Raw genomic sequence first — 20861 nt, forward strand, 5'->3', positions numbered from 1 at the left:
GGCAGCGTCAGTGGCCCACTTGAAGTCAGCCACTATTGAAGAGATCTGCAAAGCTGCGACGTGGTCATCTGTCCACACATTCACATCTCATTACTGCCTGCAGCAGGATACCCGACGCAACAGTCGGTTCGGGCAGTCAGTGCTTCAGAATCTGTTCGGGGTTTAGGATCCAACTCCACCCCCCTAGGCCCATGTTTATTCTGTTCCAGGCTGCACTCTCAGTTAGTTGGATAAATTGTTAAGTCAATCTCAGTTATGTCCTCGCCGTTGCGAGGCCCAATTGACCATAGTTGTTGTTTTGAGTGAGCCTGGGGGCTAGGGATACCCCATCAGTGAGAACAAGCAGCCTGCTTATCCTCGGAGAAAGCAAATGCTACATACCTGTAGAAGGTATTCTCCGAGGACAGCAGGCTGATTGTTCTTACAAACCCGCCCGCCTCCCCTTTTGGAGTTGTGTCTTCCCTTCTCTTTGTCTTGCTACATATGAGACTGGCCGGCATGAGCCGGTTTCGGGCGGGAAGACGGCCGCGGTGCGCATTGGCGCGCGAGGGCTAGCAAAGGCTTTGCTAGTGAAGATTCCGATTGGAGGGGCTGCCGTGGACGTCACCCATCAGTGAGAACAATCAGCCTGCTGTCCTCGGAGAATACCTTCTACAGGTATGTAGCATTCGCTATATAGCACTACAAAGCATACGCAGCACTGCACAAACATAGAAGAAAGACACTAAAAGGAGCATGCCTGATGTGAGGAGAAGAAAGGGCAGGCCAGCCAAACCATTGGCGCATAACAAATTGGGGGAGGGGGCCCAGGCCCCTGTGGCCCCACGTACCACCATTCTAACCACCTTGGTTAACTCTCTCCTACTCTCTCGATGGCCTGGAAGCTTTCCTTATACCAGATAATTACACTTGCAATTTTTCACAATCCTCTTGCAATTTAACAATTTTGAATAACTTTGTGTTGTCAAAATTACCATCTCTAGATCATTTATAAATATGTTAAAAAGCAATTAACCCAGCACAGACACCTGGACAAACCCACTATCCCTTCTCCATTTAAACCTAATCTCTATTTTCTATTTTTTAACCAGTTTTTAATCAAGAACACTACCTCCTATCCTAGACTCTACAATTTCCTCTGCAGACTTTGTCAAATGTCTTTTGAAAATCCAGGTACACAATATCGACCTTATCACCTTTATCCACGTTTATTCACCCCTTTAAAAAAATGTATATTGGTGAGGCAAGATTTCCCTTCACTACATTCATGTTGGCTATTAGGGGCATTTTCGAAAGAGAAGGGACTGGAGAACGGCGGAGGTGGTCCCTCTTCACAAAAGTGGTGATAGGGAAGAAGCTGGAAACTACAGGCCGGTAAGCCTCACTTCGGTTATTGGAAAAGTAATGGAAGCGATGCTGAAGGAAAGGATAGTGAATTTCCTGGAAGCAAATAAGTTGCAAGATCCGAGACAACATGGTTTCACCAAAGTGAAATAGTGCCAAACGAATCTCATTGAATTCTTTGACTGGGTGACAGGAGAATTAAATCAAGGACGTGCTATGGACGTAATCTATTTAGATTTCAGCAAAGCTTTTGACACGGTTCCCCACAGGAGGCTCTTGAATAAACTGGATGGGCTGAAGATAGGACCCGAAGTGGTGAACTGGATTAGGAACTGGTTGACGGGCAGACGCCAGAGGGTGGTGGTAAATGGAGTTCGCTCGGAGGAGGGAAAGGTGAGTAGTGGAGTGCCTCAGGGATCGGTGCTGGGGCCGATTCTGTTCAATATATTTGTGAGTGACATTGCCGAAGGGTTACAAGGTAAAGTTTGCCTTTTTGCGGATGACACCAAGATTTGCAACAGAGTGGACACCCCGGAGGGAGTGGAAAACATGAAAAAAGATCTTAAGAAGCTAGAAGAATGGTCTAACGTTTGGCAATTAAAATTCAATGCGAAGAAATGCAAAGTGATGCACTTAGGGAGTAGAAATCCAAGGGAGACGTATGTGTTAGGTGGGGAGAGTCTGATTGGCACGGACGGGGAGAGGGATCTTGGGGTGATAGTATCTGAGGACCCGAAGGCGACGAAACAGTGCGACAAGGCGGTAGCCGTAGCGAGAAGATTGTTAGGCTGTATAGGGAGAGGTGTGACCAGCAGAAGAAAGGAGGTTTTAATGCCCCTGTATAAGACGTTGGTGAGGCCCCACCTGGAGTATTGTGTTCAGTTTTGGAGGCCGTACCTTGCGAAGGATGTTTAAAAAATGGAAGCAGTGCAAAGAAAAGCTACGAGAATGGTATGGGATTTGCGTTCCAAGACGTATGAAGAGAGACTTGCTGACCTGAACATGTATACCCTGGAGGAAAGGAGGAACAGGGGTGATATGATACAGACGTTCAAATATTTGAAAGGTATTAATCCGCAAACGAATCTTTTCCGGAGATGGGAAGGCGGTAAAACGAGAGGACATGAAATGAGATTGAAGGGGGGCAGACTCAGGAAAGATGTCAGGAAGTATTTTTTTCACGGAGAGGGTGGTGGATGCTTGGAATGCCCTCCCGCGGGAGGTGGTGGAGATGAAAACGGTAACGGAATTCAAACATGCGTGGGATATGCATAAAGGAATCCTGTGCAGAAGGAATGGATCCTCAGAACCTTAGCTAAAATTGGGTGGCGGAGCAGGTGGGGGGAAGAGAGGTTGGTGGTTGGGAGGTGTGGATAGTGGAGGGCAGACTTATACGGTCTGTGCCAGAGCCGGTGATGGGAGACGGGACTGGTGGTTGGGAGGCGGGGAATACTGCTGGGCAGACTTATACGGTCTGTGCCCTGAAAAAGACAGGTACAAATCAAGGTAAGGTATACACGTATGAGTTTATCTTGGGCAGACTGGATGGACTGTGTAGGTCTTTTTCTGCCGTCATCATCTACTATGAGACCCAGGAGAAGGAGGATCTCTTAGATGAGTCTGAGGATCAGGATGGGCTAAGGCCTGGGGAAGATTCTTCAATGGTTCGCATTTTTCATAAGGAGGAGTTGTTAGAGCTCATTGATCAGGTGATCTCTACTTTGATGTTTGCTCCGGCGGCCACTCCCTCTGCGGAGGGACCCCAGGTAGATCCCTTGGTTAAGGGGATTCAGAGAGCCTCCCATTCCTTTCCCATGCATTCAGACATTAGAGACATGGTTTTTCAGTAATGGTCTGTGCCGGAGGCTGCTTGTAAGGTGTCTAGGGCTATGGTGCGGCTGTATCCCTTGCCTCCGGAAGATTTGGCCATGCTGAAACCACCTACTGTGGATGCGGTGGTTACGGCGGTTACTAAGGCTAGGGCCATTCCGGTGGATGGCAGTACAGCCTTACGGGATCCTCAGGATAGGAAGCTAGAGTCCTTCCTGAAGCCTTGCAAGCCTCTGTGTGTGGGGGCTTGGTAGCCAGAGCTTGTTTCCGTTGGGTGGAGAAGCTCTTGGATGAGCCTGCCTTAGATAGAACTGGTTTGGTTCAGGTCCTGACCAAATTGGAGATGGGGTCTTCGTTTTTGGCGGACACCCTTTATGATTTGCTAAGGGCTTCGGCTAAGAATATGACTCTGGCGGTGACGGCTCGCAGGGCTCTTTGGCTTAGGGGCTGGGTGGCAGATGCAGCCTCTAAAGCAAAGTTGTGTTCTCTACCTTTCTAAGGTTCTATGTTGTTTGGAAAGGACTTGGATAAACTGATGAGTGGTCTTGGGGATACCAAGGTTTCACGGTTGCCGGAGTTACGGCCTAAGGCAGCTAGTCGAGGTGGTTCGGCTAGAGGTCGGTTTAAGGACGCGAGGCGGTACAGGCCGAGCAGATTTGTATCTCCTTCTAAAAGCCGGTTTTTCCAGCGGACGCAGTCCTTTCGAGGGGGTCGTCGAGGCGGTCGGGACTCCTCTGGAGGTGCCGGAAATGGTAATTCCTCCTTATGAAGGTGTGCGGGTCCAGCCTCTGATGAAGGTCGGGGCGCGACTTCGTCTGTTTTATCAGGGGTGGACCCAAATTACTTCAGATCAGTGGGTGCTGGAGGTCGTTCGCGACGGTTATGCACTCGAGTTCGAGCACCCGCTGCCGGATCTGTTTCTTCCCTCTCCTTGTCACTCTCGAGTCAAGTTAAAAGCTATTCAAGAGACTCTGCGTCGCTTAATCCAGTTGGGAGCTGTGGTACCCGTTCCTCGGCACGAGCAGGGAATGGGTTGTTATTTCATTTACTTTGTGGTGCCGAAGAAGGAGGACCAGTTTCGACCCATTTTAGATCTCAAGAGGGTCAATGGAGTGCTCAAGGTGCCATCCTTCTGCATGGAGACTCTGCGCTCGGTCATAGTGGCTGTTCATCAGGGAGAATTTACCACGTCACTGGATCTCACGGAAGTGTATCTGCACGTGCCGATTCGAGAGGCCCATCAGCGTTTCCTTCGTTTTGCTGTTTTAGGGAGGCACTTTCAGTTCTGTGCTCTGCCTTTTGGTCTGGCAACGGCTCCATGCACCTTCTCCAAGATAATGGTGGTGGTAGCAGCGGCTTTGCGGAGGCAGGGAATTCTGGTGCATCCGTATCTGGACGACTGGTTGATCCAGGCGAAGTCTCGGGCTCACAGTGTTACGGCGACAGCTCAGGTGGTCGCGTTTCTGGAATCGCTTGGATGGGTAGTGAATGTAGTCAAAAGTCAGTTGATCCCATCGCAGAGTCTGGAGTACTTGGGAGTGCGGTTCGACACGGCAGTGGGTCGTGTTTTTCTGCCGGATTCTCGGATCGCCTCTCTTCAGCAGCAGGTCCGGCTGTTAATGTCCGTTCAGAGTCCGACGGTTCGAATGTACCTTCGGGTTCTGGGTCTCATGGCAGCGACAATAGAGGTAGTAGCATGGGCCAGGGAGCATATGCATCAGCTTCAGTCGGCTCTGTTGTCCCGGTGGTCTCCCCAGGTACACAGTTTGGAGTTGCGGTTGCCATTGAGGGGGGCTCCTCGGCGCAGTCTCCAGTGGTGGCTGTGCTCACCTGAGAAAGGGCATGCCATTGGAACCTCTTCAGTGGGTGATTCTGGTAACAGATGCCAGTCTGCTGGGCTGGGGAGTTCAGTGTCTCGGTCAGTCCGCGCAGGGGCGGTGGTCGACGGAGGAAGCTCAGTGGTCTATCAACTGTTTGGAGACGAGGGCGATTCGTCTAGCTCTGTTGGCGTTTCGCTCAAGTGTGGTCAGAAAGGCGGTAAGAGTCATGTCCGACAACACGACAGCGGTAGCGTATGTCAACACACAAGGCGGTACAAAGAGTTCGCGGTTGGCAATTGAGATGGCTCTGCTCATGAGTTGGGCGGAAAGGCATCTAGTGCAGATTTTGGCGGCGCACATGGCCGGGGTGGACAACGTGAACGCGGATTTTCTAAGCAGACACATGTTGGACCCCGGAGAATGGTCTCTGCACCGGTCGGTGTTCGACCAGATAGTTCTAAAGTGGGAAATGCCAGTAGTGGATCTCATGGCGACAGCACAGAATGCTCAGGTTCCTCGGTATTTCAGTCAGCGTCAGGATGCGCGAGCAGAAGGGATTGATGCGTTGGTCCTTCCGTGGCCTCAGCAGGTGTTGCTGTAAGTGTTTAAGTGTTTCCCCCGTGGCCCTTGATAGGTCGAGTCCTACAGAGGGTAGAATGTCATGTGGGTCCGGTGTTGTTGGTGGCTCCGAATTGGCCATGGTTCGGGGATCTGATGCGCTTGTTAGAAGGCGAGCCTCTGCGGCTGGAGGGCTCGGTGCTGTTGTGTCAGGGTCCAACTGTCATGCCGGATCTGGCTCTGTTCTCTCTTACGGTGTGGCCCTTGAGAGGGAAAGGTTGAGAAGGAAACGGATTTCCCCTCAGGTGATTCAGATGATGCTGCAGTCTCGCAAACGTTCGACGTCTTTGGCCTATGTGCGTGTGGCGCATATTTGAAGATTGGTGTGGGGACCGGGTGTATGTCCCTTCGACAGCTTCTGTGTCGTGCATTTTAAGATTTCTTGCAGGATGGTTTTGAGAAGGGCCTTTCATTTTCATGTTTGAAGGTGCAGCTGGCTGCTTTGGGGTGTTTTCGGGGTAAGGTGCAGGGCAGGTCGGTTGCATCTTCCCCAGATGTGGTCCATTTTTTGAGGGGAGTGAAGTTGCTTCGTCCTCCTCAGCGGCCGGTAGTTCCTCAGTGGGATCTTAATATCGTTCTTGACTCTTTGGTGGGTTCTCCTTTTGAGCCCTTGGAGTCTTGTTCGATAAAAGACCTTACTATGAAGGTGGTCTTTTTGGTAGCTATATCGTCGGCTCGCAGGATTTCGGAACTTCAGGCTCTTTCATGTAGGCCTCCGTTTCTGTGGTTTTCTAAGGAAAAGGTTTTGCTGTGTCCAGTCCCTTTGTTTTTGCCTAAGGTAGTATCCTCCTTTCATGTCAATCAGGTGATTTCGTTGCCAGTCTTGGGGGACCAGACGGGGGATGCTTCTCAGCGTCGTTTGGCGAAATTGGATATGCGCAGAGTGTTGAAGGTTTACTTGCGCAGGTCGGAGGAATTCAGGTATTCGGACAGGTTATTTGTCCTTCATGGGGGCCCAAGAAGGGAGCGGTGGTTGAAGGATGCCATCTCTTCGGCTTACATATTGCATGGCCTGTAAGCATTTATAGGTGAATAACTCTTCTGGGCAAAGCTACCCAATGAGTAATTCCCAGGTTCCGTTTACAACAGTCTGGCTAAAACAACTTCCTAGCTCTCTGTCCAGGGGTGGTTATTATAAAGGAACCTGGCTGTTCTGGGCCTACACCAGAACTTTTCTTCTGTTAGAGAGAACTGGAATAAAGCAAAGTCACTGCTGAAATATATTAATTTATTATATAGGTAAGAAAATATAAATAATACCCCCTACACTACGGCTTAGCTGTACAAATGTAGCTCCCTTATGCTGATAAGCAACTATAGAATGTATTGTCTAACTAAAACACTGATATCACTGGTTACTAGGTTATTACACAATCCTGATTAGCAATTCTGACTAGGTCATGAAGTAATACAGTTAGCAGCACATCTTCCTGATCACAGTTCTGACTAACCCGCCTTTGCTGAGGCAAGAACCTACTAGCTAATCCCCGACTATTAGGAAATAAACCTCTGTAATCCTCACCTAGCTGACGCTGGGTGGTCGCTCAGATGAAGTGGACACCGGTTTTCCTTTCAGACTCCAGCTGTCTTCCACAGCGAGTCCCCGTCTTAGGAAACAGCACAGGCTCTTTGCAGCATGCAGGATTACAGTCACTCTGGCCGGTACAGCTGAACCAACAGGTACTTTCTTCAGATGGTCAGTTCGCAAGGTTGTGGACCACTTCAGGTCTCGCTAGTCGGCTTGCCAGCTACCCTTCTTCCAGTAGAACCAGACAAATTCCCTTTCTTCCTTCTCTCTTGTCTGTCCTTTTTCTTGTCTTACTTTCCTTTTTTTGGTTCCCGCTCTCTGGCCCCTGATTCCCAGGTGACCAGACAGCAACCAATCAGGATCTTGTCCAGCTCCTTCCCTGAGCAAGAAAAACCTTTTTGATCTTCCAGTTGTTACATTGTGGTATGCATTCCTGTCTCTCATCAGACTCGCTGGCACCATGGCCTTACCCCCTGTAGCTCATCAGGGAGGTGCAAGGGTCAGGTAGCCCACTGCATATCTTTGAGTTTTTTCCAGACCTGCCAGTTATTTACCACAAGCAGGGCTCTGCCACAAACAGAAAGTTGAATCTGCTTGATCACTGAAGTGCAGGGTCTTAGTTCACAGACTCCATCTTGACATAGTTGTATACACAGGCTGAGACCAGCAGAGTGAGGCTCACAGGGAAATAGCCCTGCAGGCCGTACGGTGCCGGTGGGACTCAAGGCACATTCCACTAGGGGGATGGCGGTTTCTTGGGCCGAGAGTAGTTTTGTTCCACTGGCAGACATTTGTAGAGTGGCGGTGTGGTCCTCCCTGCATTCTTTTGTCAAATATTACAGAGTGGATGTACAGGCAAGGGAGGATGCCAGTTTTGGAGCTGCAGTCCTGTCCTCTGGGCCTCGCAGGTCCCACCCTTAGATGTGTTTATGTTTCAATAATTTTTATTGATGGATCAACCGCCTAGGTTTAGCATTTAACTCTAAAGGTAAACATCTTGTGTATATACAGATTTGCAAAAAAATTACAGAGTCATTTTCCATCATCAACCCTTTTTTCCCCCATTTTCACCCATCCCCTCCCCTAGCTAATTCCTTAACACCTTATATCATCAGTCATGGTGGAGTGGTCACCGAGGGCCTGTACTCTGATAGCCCTCCAGGACCCATCCCCCATGCGGCCTAATAACCCTCCCTCTTAACCTCCCCCCCCCCTTCTAATGCTATGCTATCAAAGGAGAGATGTCAGGGGTCCATCAGACAAATCACATGTTCAACAGGGAGCTCCTAGAGCTCGGGGGCAAAGAGTCCAAAAACGGGCCCCATCTTGTGTAATAGCTGCTCAACATCTGGGAGTCCTCATCCCGAACCATCAGTCTCTCAGTTCTTAACAACCGCACCATTTGTATTCGCCAGTTTTGGAGGGAGGGGCCTTTTGGCGATATCCAATCATCTAAGATGGTCTTTTTAGCTATTAAAATAGTTTGTTTCACAAAATTTGGAAATCCCTTTGGCCTCGGGACTCGCAGGCCAGGTTTCCCGAACAGGAGAAGTGGAGAATAAGTCCATCTGGTCATCCACATGCTTGAAACTTGTTGTAATAAGGTTTTCCAAAATCTCCTCACTCTTGGACAGGTCCAATACATATGTCCCAAGGTTGCTCCCTCTGCCCCATACTTGGGGCATGCCCCGTCTGAAGAGGCGCCCATGTGGAACGCCCGGCGAGGCGGAATGTGCATCCGGTACGCAAACCAATACTGTAACTCCCAATGATCTGCTAGCGGAGACGTTTTATAGATTTTCAACACATGTTCTTTTAGCAAGGTTGGAGATATTTCTACTGACAAATCCCGCCTCCAATCCACAGCATATTTTCCAAAGTCTGGTTCTGAGATAGTGTCTTTAATATGCCGGAGGTGATATCTCAGCGGGACTTTTTGCTGCAAACCCAGGGAGTAAGCCACAGGTAACTCCTCCTGCACATCCTCGGCCAAGGCTTCCCACGATAGGCTCTTCGTGTAGTGTTGCAGCTGCCAGTAGTGAAAATAATCTTTGGGGCCAAGAAGTCCTCATTCTTGCAGCTGTTGTAACGATTGCAATTTCCCCTCCCGGTTGAGGATCTGGTGCAGGTAGACCGTACCACACTCCCTCCATTGCTTGAAAATTCTATTTAGCATCCCAGGAGGGAATGATGGGTTCCCACAAATCGGCAACATCGGAGTGACTCTTGACGAAAATTGGTGCAACCTGCATACCCAGTTCCAAGCCCTTTGTGCTTGTGGCAAGATGTTTGAGAGACTCAGCACCAGGGAGGCCCCTCCACTCCCATGGAGAAGACTGCTGAAATGGTAAGGGTCAAACAATCGTAATTCCATGGTTGTTGCCGAAAAGTCTGTGGAGTTGTGGAACCAATCAGTTATATGCCTCATAGCACTTGCAACCGCTATGTGCCGCACACTCTGTAGGCCCAACCCTCCATAGTCCCTGGGAACATACATTTTTTCCAAAGGGAATCTCGGCCTCTTCCCCCTCCACAAGAACTTTCGTAACACAGCATTCAATTGCCTCTCATCCCCTATAGTAAGGTGTAATGGCAGCATTTGAAATACATATGCCCAGCATGGAATAATCATCATATTATATAGCGCAATGCGCCCCAAAAGTAAGAGAGGGAAGCCCCACCAATGCTCAAGTTTCAGCGCTGTATCTGCCAGCAGCTTTTGTACATTAACATCATACAATCGGCTCAACTCTCGGGGGATAAGCACTCCTAAGTATTTCATCTCCATCCCTGCTTTCTGCAATGAGTGGTCTTCTGGAGTGGGCCTAGCTAGTTGGGAGTGTAGCCTCATAATCTGTGACTTTTCTCGATTGACTTTAAACCCCGAGAGGGCACCAAAGCGGCCGATCTTGGGGATGTAGATATTATCAATAGATCATCTGCAAAAGCCAGAGTTTTCACCCTGCCTCCCCCCACTTCCACTCCAACTACCCCCTCTCCCTTCTGTAGGTTTTTAATCCCAGCGCTCCCACCAGGTGCTGTGGAGGACTTGCAGCCCGTCTGCATTTCCTCACAGCTGTATCCGGGGTGACTCCAGGTCCACCCCGATCTTCCCAGGGCCCTCGCTCCAAGTGCACAGAGTTTCCAGGTGCTTTTTGGCTAGGATCAGGCGACCCTCAGGGGGAGGAATACTGGCTTCGGCCTAACCCCTGGTAAGCCTTTCCTCAGCTGAGAGGTGCCCAGCTCTACCACCAGCTGCCTTTCAGGTGCTGTGGAGGACTTGCAGCTCATCTGCATATCCTTACAGCCTTCTCCGGGGTGACACCCAGGTCCACTCTGATCCACTCAGGGCCTCCGCTCTTTACATCTAATCTTCTTCCCAGTTGCTAAAGTACCTCAGTTGTTTATGGCCCCTATTCACATTCTCTTCCTAGCCCTGTCCCTTCCTAATCTTTTCCCTCACCCCCTACCTCTCTCCGCTACAGGAACTCACTGCCCATCCATCGACTTCATCACCTCACCTTCTCTCCTACCCTCTTCCTCCCTGTTGGCTTTTAATCTCCATCTCTTTCTTCCCTACATTTTGCCTTCCCCATTCCACCTAAATACCTCTCACCTTCGACGCCTTTGTGGCCATACCTCTCCTACTCTCCTCCGCTGTCTTTTACTCCTTCTCTTACTCTCAGCCGGTGACATCAATCCCAATCCTGGCCCCCCTCACCAACTATTATCCCAACTCTACAGATCTCACCGCGACCTCTCTAACCTCATCTCTATTCCTGTACTCCCCTCCTCTTCTTTGCCCTTCTCTTGCGCCCTATGGAATGCCCGCTCAATCTGTAACAAACTCCCTTATATGCAGGACCTCTTTATCTCGCGTCACCTCCATCTGCTCGCCATAACAGAAACCTGGCTCTGCCCTGATGACTCTGCTTTAGTCGCAGCCCTCTGCCATGGTGGTTATCTTTTTTCACATACTCCTCGCCCTGCTGGTCGCGGGGGCGGTGTTGGACTACTTCTCTCTCCCTCCTCCAGATTTTAACCCCTTCTTCCACCTCAATCTCACTGTTTTTCCTCCTTTGAAGTCCACTATATCTGCCTTTTCTCTCCTCTCCCTCTTCAAATAGCGGTCATTTATCGTCCCCCTGATAAGTCCCTTTCATCCTTTCTCAGTGACTTTGATGCCTGGCTTGCCTTCTTCCATGATCCTTCTTCCCCCTCTCTCATCCTTGGTGACTTTAATATTCCTGCTAATGATCCTTCCAACTCTTATATTTCCAAGTTACTCGCTTTAACATCCTCCTTTAATCTCCAACTATGCTCCACCTCCCCCACTCATCAAAATGGTCACTGTCTTGATCTCATCTTCTCCTCCAACTGTTCACCCTCTAGTTTCCTTGCCTCTGATCGTCCCCTCTCTGATCACCATCTTATAACTTTCACACTTAAATCTTCTCCCTCCCAGTCCCGTCCTATCTTATCTAATTTATCTAGGAATCTTCACGATATTGACCCTCAATCTCTATCCTCCCATGTTTCAAACTTCCTCTCTACTGTGGCACCATCCATGTCTTTCAACGAGGCTGTTTCTTCTTACAACAATACTCTAGCCTCTGCCTTAGACACTCTTGCACCTTTGATGACCCGCCCTGTAAGGCGTACAAAACCCCAACCTTGGCTGACTTCTAATATCCGCTACCTACGTTCCTGTACCCGCTCCGCCAAATGCCTCTGGCGGAAATCTCGGGCCCTTGCTGATTTCTTACACTTTAAGTTCATGCTGACCTCCTTCCAATCTGCTCTTTTACGCGCCAAACAGGATTATTATATCCAACTGACCAACTCTCTTGGCTCTAACCCTTGACTTCTCTTCACCACATTGAACTCTCTCCTCAAGGTGCCCCCTCCCCCAACCCCCCCTTCATTATCTCCTCAGACCCTTGCTGAATTCTTTCACGACAAGGTTCAAAAGATAAACCTTGAATTCTCTACCTTGCCACCTCTCCCTCCACTAGTCCGTTCCCCTCATTCCTTTTCCTCCTTTCCTGAAGTTACTATAGAGGGGGAAACTACACTTCTCCTTTCTTCCTCAAAATGTACCACCTGTTCCTCTGATCCCATTCCCACCCACCTTCTTAATGCCATCTCACCTGCTCTTATTCCTTTTATCTGTCACATTCTCAACCTCTCACTTTCCACTGCAACTGTCCCTACTGCCTTTAAACATGCTGTGATCACACCTTTCCTTAAGAAGCCTGTACTGAACCTTACTTGTCCCTCTAATTACCGACCCATCTCTCTCCTCCCTTTTCTCTCCAAATTACTTGAGCGTGCTGTTCACCACCGCTGCCTTGATTTTCTCTCCTCACATGCTATTCTTGACCCACTACAATCTGGTTTTCGCCCTCTCCACTCAACCGAAACTGCACTTACTAAAGTCTCCAATGACCTATTACTGGCTAAATCCAGAGGTCTCTATTCCATCCTCATTCTTCTTGATCTTTCCGCTGCTTTTGACACTGTCGATCACAGCATACTTCTCGATACCCTGTCCTCACTTGGATTCCAGGGCTCTGTCCTTTCCTGGTTCTCTTCCTACCTCTCCCTCCACACCTTCAGCGTTCACTCTGGTGGATCCTCTTCTACTTCTATCCCTCTGCCTGTCGGCGTACCTCAGGGTTCTGTTCTTGGTCCCCTCCTCTTTTCTATCTACACTTCTTCCCTTGGTTCATTAATCTCATCCCATGGCTTTTTCTACCATCTCTATGCTGATGACTCCCAAATCTACCTTTCTACCCCTGATATCTCACCTTACATCCAAACCAAAGTTTCAGCGTGTTTGTCAGACATTGCCTGAAATTAAACATGACCAAAACAGAGCTTCTCATTTTTCCCCCCAAACCCACCTCCCCACTCCCCCCCCCCCCCCCCCCCCCCCGTTTTCTATTTCTGTTGATGGCTCTTTCATTCTCCCTGTCTCCTCAGCTCGAAACTTTGGGGTCATCTTTGACTCTTCTCTCTCCTTCTCTGCTCATATCCAGCAGATCGCCAAGACCTGTCGTTTCTTTCTTTACAACATCTGTAAAATCCGCCCCTTTCTTTCCGAGCACTCTACCAAAACCCTCATCCACACCCTTGTCACCTCTCGTTTAGACTACTGCAATCTGCTTCTTGCTGGCCTCCCACTTTGTCACCTCTCCCCTCTCCAATCGGTTCAAACCTCTGCTGCCCGTCTCGTCTTCCGCCAGGGTCGCTTTACTCATACTACCCCTCTCCTCAAGTTGCTTCAGTGGCTCCCTATCCGTTTTCGCATCCTGTTCAAACTTCTTCTACTAACCTATAATTGTACTCACTCTGCTGCTCCCCAGTATCTCTCCACATTCGTCCTTCCCTAAACCCCTTCCCGTGCACTCCACTCCATGGATAAATCCTTCTTATCTGTTCCCTTCTCCACTACTGCCAATTCCAGACTTCGCGCCTTCTGTCTTGCTGCACCCTACGCCTGGAATAAACTTCCTGAGCCCCTACGTCTTGCCCCATCCTTGGCCACCTTTAAATCTAGACTGAAAGCCCACCTCTTTAACATTGCTTTTGACTCGTAACCACTCGCCTCCACCTACCCTCCTCTCCTCCTTCCTGTACACATTAATTGATTTGATTTGCTTACTTTATTTTTTGTCTATTAGATTGTAAGCTCTTTGAGCAGGGACTGTCTTTCTTCTATGTTTGTGCAGCGCTGTGTACGCCTTGTAGCGCTATAGAAATGCTAAATAGTAGTAGTAGTTTTAATCAATAGCGAGTAGAAAGAGAAGAGGGGATAAGGGGCAGCCCTGCCTGGTCCCTTTCGCTATTGAGAATTGCTGAGTTCTAGCTCCATTGACCAACACAGCTGCTTTGGGGTTAAAGTATAGTGACCGAATGGCCTCATATGCCCATCCTCTCACACCCACATGCCGCAGTACTGCAAACATGTAGTCCCAGCCCACCGAATCAAATGCTTTTTCAGCGTCCAGGCTGACCAGCATCGTCTCGCAGCCTAAACACTGACTTTGGGCCAGTGCTAACAGCAGTTTCTGTACATTCACCCCTGAGTGTCTATTTCGAACAAACTCTACTTGCTCTTGGCCAGTAAGCCAGGGTAGGTGCTCTTGTAGCCTGTTGGCTAACAATTTTGCCAGAATTTTCACGTCTACATTAATTAAGGAGATAGGTCTATAGGAGCCAGCCTCCATTTCTGACTTCCCTGGCTTAAGCAATAATGTGATGAGGGCTTCATTCACGTAGGCTGGGAATTGTCCCCTCTCCACCACGTCTTCCAAATATGAATGTAACGGTCCCACTATATGTGGATTCAGGATTTTATAAAATTCGCTGGTGAATCCATCTGGACCTGGGGCTGAATGAGTGGGCAGGGACTGAATTATATCCTGCAGTTCATTCCCCGTGATGGGCCTGTTTAACTTCTCCACCGCCATTGCAGTGCGGTTCAACATCTCGGCCTTTCCCAAATATTCCTCCACTACCTTCATGGAGGAGGGAGGCTGCACTTTAAAAAGTTCACTATAAAATTCTTTAAATACTGTTAAGACTCCCTCTCTCCCATTCTGAATATTGCCCTCTCGGTTTTTCACCGCTACAACCGCTCTAGGCCCACCCCATGTCTTGACCACCCATGCCAGCATAGCTCCTGCCTTGTTCCCGTATCGCTGAAATTTGTATTTCCTAAACACTAAGGCTCTAGAGACTCTCTCATGGAGTAAGGTGTTTAATGCTATTTGAACTATTTTCATCTGCTCCCGGTTGTAGCTCGATGGATTGGCTATGAATCTACGTCTGGCTGTTCCAAGCCTACGTTCCAGGTTGAGAATCGTCCCTGTGATCCGGCGATCTCGCTTTGCTGTGTAAGCAATCACTACTCCCCGCAGGACCACTTTCGCAGCTTGCCAAAATAATGCAGGTGTCTCCCTATGCTCCTTATTAAAGCGAGTATATTCATCCCAATAGATGCTGCTTAAATTCCGGGTCAGAGGCTAGGTACGATGGGAAACGCCACCCCCCTCCCTCCCAACCCCGGGTCTTGGCTTACCAAATCCATCCAGACCATTGAATGGTCGGAGATCTCCTCGGGCCCAATCTCCACCGCTCTCACAAGTGGGAACACCCTGCGGTCCACCAGGATATAGTCTATGCGCGAAAGAGTCCCATGGGCCCTAGATAAGTGGGTAAAATCTCTCTCCCCTGGGTGTAATGTACGCCAAGCATCGACCGCTTCAAGCGTCTGCATAAACTGGGAAAGGACCCTTGCCCTTGGACCCCCCCGGGCCGCCAGTCTGGGGGAGGAACAATCCATTACTGGGTCGGCCACTAAATTAAAATCCCCCATTATTAGAGATGGCAGGGACCTATAGGGGAGACACGTTTGGATTATGTGGTCATAGAAGGGTCTCTCATATGTGTTTGGCTCATATATTGCCACTACGAGGTATTCAGTATGATGTAGCCAAAGACGCACTATCACATATCTTCCCTGCGGGTCGCTTTCTACCAGATGAGTTTTCGCCACCAGTCCCTTTCGAATTAGAATTGCCACCCCACTCCGTCTACCCTCAGCCACTGCCCCATATACTTCCCCTACGCATGCTTTCTTCAACTTTTGCAGTTCCTCCTGGGATAATCTCATCTCCTGAATACAAGCCACATTTGCCTGGTGTCTTTTTAGTGCTTGCAAAATCTTAGCCCTTTTGATAGGGGACATGATGCCCCCCACATTCCACGTTATGAATCTAACCGGGGTCCCCATCCTCCCGATTCAAGGTCACCTCTCCAATTGCTAAACTATAATCAAGGGAGGGGGACCCAGGCGCCCAGCTCCACCCGAGCCCCCCACTTCCTGTACCAAACACCCATTGACACATCTCCTTAGTCTCATCATCCATCATTCCTTTCTCCCCCACCTCTCCCCTCTCCCTCACCTCCCCTCCCTTCCCCGGCCCCTTTCTCTTCCCTCCCTCTCCTATCCCTCCCTTTCTTATTACCCCTACATTCTCCATTCGCCACATCTACTAGGAGAACGCTGGTGTAGCAATGGCAGGGGTCTCCCCCCCCCCCCCCCCCCCGGCTCCCTGTACTTTACCCAACCAACATCCATGCAACCATACTGATTCACCCCGTGCATAACTTTTATAACTTGTAACTGGACCCCAGACACATCGTTCTGAACTAGGTTTCTTAACATAGTTACCCAACTGGGTGCATGTTTGTCCAACAGTCTAAACACAGCCATGTGCAGTCCTCCGGACTCCACTATAACCACCCTCAGGCTTGATGGCCTTTCCTTCATCCATTCTGTCCTGAAGGCGATGGAGAAGCATCCCGCATCAAGGACTGGGCTTCTTCCGGTGTTGGATACACTCTCCACCCGCCTTCTTCGAGTACTTTTAGTTGAGCAGGATACAGCAGCATAAACCGTCGATTCTTTGCGGCCAAATGTCGGCACACCGGGCCAAACGCTTTTCTACGTTCTTGTAGAGCTGCGGAGTAGTCCTGAAAAATTTTAACTCTCACACCGTCAAAGGTCAATGAGTCCCATTTGGTCCGGGCTCCCCTCAGGATTTCCTCTTTATGTACGAAGTTATGAACCTTTATTATGACTGCCCTCTGCCTGTTTCCTCCTAGAGGCTTCCTTCCCAGTCTATGTGCTCTCTCCAGGCAGAGGGGTCCCACGCTGTCTGAAAGGGCAAATTCTGTCTTTAACCAGCACTCCAGCTGTGTGGGTAGAGCGCGATCCGAAACCCATTCCGGAATCCCAATCAAGCGGAGGTTAGACCTCCGAGACCTATTTTTCTAGATCATCTAGGTGCTTCGCTTGGGATTGCACTGCTTTTCGCAGATTTTGGTTGATCGCCTCTCCGCCCATGTTCGAATCTTCCAGCTCTGAGACTCTCACCTCGAGTTTCCCCGTCCGCCTCGTCGTTTCTCCCAATAACGATTCGGCTCCTGCTAGTTGGTCAGACAGCTTCGTCAGTTGCGGGTCAAGAGCAGATTTCACCGCATCCGTTATCTGTTGTAGCTGTAACGGGTGAAACTGCGGCGGGGGATCTGCAATCAGGCCGGGCGCCATCTTGGGTTCCTCAGACCCGCGTTGTTTTTCAGCGCCTTTCTTCGCCATTCTAACTGCCGTCGCTCGGGTCTCCTTCGTTACAAAAGAATCCATATATCGGCGCGACTTGGTTCTGCGGAGTTGGGTTAGGTTCGCTCAATTATTCACTCGTTTTGCGAGGAATGGGGGAGGAAGAGCCCCAGAGAGAGAAAAAGTGCGATCTTCTCTCTCAAACCATCACATGACCCCCTTAGATGTGTTTACTGCTTTGGTACGTCCCAAGCGTCTTGAACGGTCTGGAGGATTGCTGAGGAAGGTGAAATTAGGCCTTACCTGCTAATTTTCTTTCCTCTAGATCCTCCAGACCGTTCAAGAGCCCACCCAGTGTATCGGACAGTTCAGTATGATATTTTCTTTATTTTTGTTATTTTTGGTACATTTCTAACCCGCGCTTTCCCACTCATGGCAGGCTCAATGCGGCTTACATATACAGGTACTTATTTGTACCTGGGGCAATGGAGGGTTAAGTGACTTGCCCAGAGTCACAAGGAGCTGCCTGTGCCTGAAGTGGGAATTGAACTCAGTTCCCCATGACCAGAGTCCACCACCCTAACCACTAGGCCACTCCTATTTCAGTTGCTGATCTTTCTAGTAGCTCCTGTGATTTGGGTCCTGGAGTTTTAGTAACATAGTAACATAGTAGATGATGGCAGAAAAAGACCTGCACGGTCCACCCAGTCTGCCCAACAAGATAAACTCACGTGTCATTTTTTGTGTATACCTTACCTTGATTTGTACCTGTCTTTTTCAGGGCACAGACCGTATAAGTCTGCCCAGCACTATCCCCACCGCCGGCTAAGCTTCTGGGGATCCCTTCCTTCTGAGTTCCTTCCCCAGTTCCCCAGGACCAGAGTCCACCACCCTAACCACTAGGCCACTCCTACTTCAGTTGCTGATCTTTCTAGTAGCTCCTGTGATTTGGGTCCTGGAGTTTTACTAAGGGCAGTTTGTGGTACCGTTTGTGCCCATCTGCAGTTGAATTCCCCCCGTCTTAAGGGGAGAAGATCTGAGTGTGGATTCAGTGGGTTTGTTTAGGTGGAGGTGTTTTGTTCCTCTGCTTTGTTACTGTTTTACTGGTTAGGAGAAGGTCTGCACAGGCTACTTGTATAAGAAGTTTTAGTGTTCTCAGTCTCCCTCTGCTGGTAGGAGTGCATAACCCAAGCGTCTTGAACGGTCTGGAGGATCTAGAGGAAAGAAAATTAGCAGGTAAGGCCTAATTTCACCTTTTTTAATCCGTTATGTTCTAGCCGTTGATGCTCACCGCTGACTTTTCAACATTGATCTGTGGACTGTAACAAGGCTATTATACTGCAATAATGACTTGTTTCTGTTCTCCTTGTAGACTACACAGTGGACAGAGATCCTACAGAGACTCTGCCTGAGTGAAAACCTGGAAATTCAGCATCGTGGGCTGGTAATCACACACAACCTTATCAGTGCTGACAAGGAGTTGGCCAAGAAGCTGGTGGAATGTGAAATGCTGGAGATCCTGACAGTCACTGGCAAACAGAAAGATGATATAAAAAAGCAACCCATAATTGATGTAGCTCGGGATGCCCTGATAAAGTGCATGGATTATGGGCTAATCAAGCCTGTCTCTTAAGATCTGAGCAGAAATTTACAGTGAAGGCCAGTCTATGAAATGGGCTTCATTATTTCTTAATATTTCCTCCAAGGAGAAAGATGTTTTCAAAGCTTTCCAAAGCTCCTGTGAACTTTACTACTGTAGATTACTTAAAAGCATGGCTTTTGAAGTAATCAGTATGCAAATGAATATTTATTTAGCTGGTTAACTTGCAATTAAAAGAGAAACCGACAAACCCCTAATTGGAAAAATGCTTCTGTTCCTGCTTCTACTTCCTAACTAATAAATACATTTGTGTAAAAGCTGGGATACCTCTCTGTTCATTGCAGTCTGCTTTTGGGAAACTTCAGTGAATAATAGGAATAATAATAATAGGAATAATACCAATTACTGCCTGTTCAACACAACTTGCTGGTTCTTTGGTGACTTCAGAAAAAGTGGATACAGAGCTCAAAAACGAAGGGTTTTGTATGGCATTCCCTTATAAATCTCCATTTAATTATAGAAAGAAAAAGCCAGTTCTACTTTCTACAAAAATCATGATAGGCATTAAAAAAATCCCTTCCTAATATTCAAAATACCAGTTGCTCAACAGTGAAATGGGAGGTTTTTGGTCAATTATTAAAATAGTCACCAAGCAGTTCTATTTGTTGACCCAGTTTAAATGCTCAGAAACCGACCTGACCCGGTGACATCTGAGACCTTTTCCTCAGTGTTTAAAAAGTGGACCTTTATTAAGACTTTTTTTGATTATTAAATAAACCACGGAGTTACATTTCACTTCAATTACTTCTTTCAAAGCATCATAATTAGGCATTCAGCTTGAAAACTGTCTAGAAAACATTTTCTTTAAGTCTGCAATTCCTGTCCATAATAAAAATTCATTAATGAACTGAACACCTATTTTAATAAAATAAATTAAAAAATTGAAGCATATACCATCTAATCTCAAAATTAATCAGTGGACTATCTCATCTTGGCTGTATCTGTATAAAGTAAATATCCAAGACTATGACAGAACTCGATTGGGGGGAGGGGGGGAACTGAGCCCAAACTAGAGTGTCAGATTTTTGGGTGGAGAAGGATGGCTAGGGAGCAGAACATTGACACTTTAATGTTGATTGATATCTGCAACATGTTATCACATAACCTAGACCACCATCAAGTTCATGCATCCAGAAAGGCACAATGCCTCAACTCAGTGCTACTCAGTCCTCTCCCAAAGTATCTGCTCTGACCTTAAGATAAAAATCATGATTATAGGTGAGAATGAATGCTCTAGTTAAACAGTGTGAGCCCAGGAAGTGAGAGACAAGTGGCAACAGCAGAATGTTCAACATTACTAGTGAGAATGAATAGAGGAGGAGAGGAGAGACAAAAGGAGTGTTATGACGTAGGAAAGTGAGAGACACCTTGGCAACAGCATAATGTTCATTTTCAAGATTTGAACAAACGGTTGCCCACGAAACAGAAGTACGAAACAGCTAATGAAGAGTTCCTCAGCAGTTGGGCCCATGCTGACTAGTCTATTACAAATGGCTATCCTAAGAACCCTGGCAGAATGTTCATTTTCAAGATCTGAACACACAGTTGCCTACAAAACAGGATTACAGGCGAGAATGAATGATCTAGGGGAGGAGAGATGAGCCAAGCATGTGAGATTCCAGTGTTATGATGTAAGGAAAGTGGCAACAGCTGAATGTTAATTTTCAAGATCTGAGAAAACGATAGCCTACGAAACAGCTAAGGAAGAGTACCTCAGCATCTGGGCCCATGCTAACTAGTCTGACTATTCTAAGTATCCTGGCTTTTGACATTCCTGCTGAAAAAGAGGGGAAAGGAGAATATGTAGCTGCCAGCTCTTTCATCGTGTATTTCTCTCTAGATCTCTAAGGAGCTCCTTAAGATAGAAATCATGATTACTAGCAAGAATGAATGATGTAGGAGATGAGAGGAAAGAGGAGACACCTTGGCAAC

At 48.2% G+C, this 20861-nt stretch overlaps 1 protein-coding gene across 1 annotated transcript in view; it reads left to right on the plus strand.

Moving 5' to 3' along the window:
• The window catches only part of LOC115482645 (protein unc-45 homolog B-like), a 249113-nt gene extending 229927 nt beyond the window's left edge, over positions 1 to 19186 (plus strand). Inside the window, 1 exon segment of the mRNA XM_030222599.1 lies at positions 18642 to 19186. The gene's annotated coding sequence lies outside the window, so the exon portion shown is untranslated.
• The last annotated feature ends 1675 nt before the right edge of the window (positions 19187 to 20861 follow it).

The sequence above is a fragment of the Microcaecilia unicolor genome, chromosome 13, assembly GCF_901765095.1.
Source record: "Microcaecilia unicolor chromosome 13, aMicUni1.1, whole genome shotgun sequence".
In the NCBI taxonomy this organism is placed as follows: domain Eukaryota; kingdom Metazoa; phylum Chordata; class Amphibia; order Gymnophiona; family Siphonopidae; genus Microcaecilia; species Microcaecilia unicolor.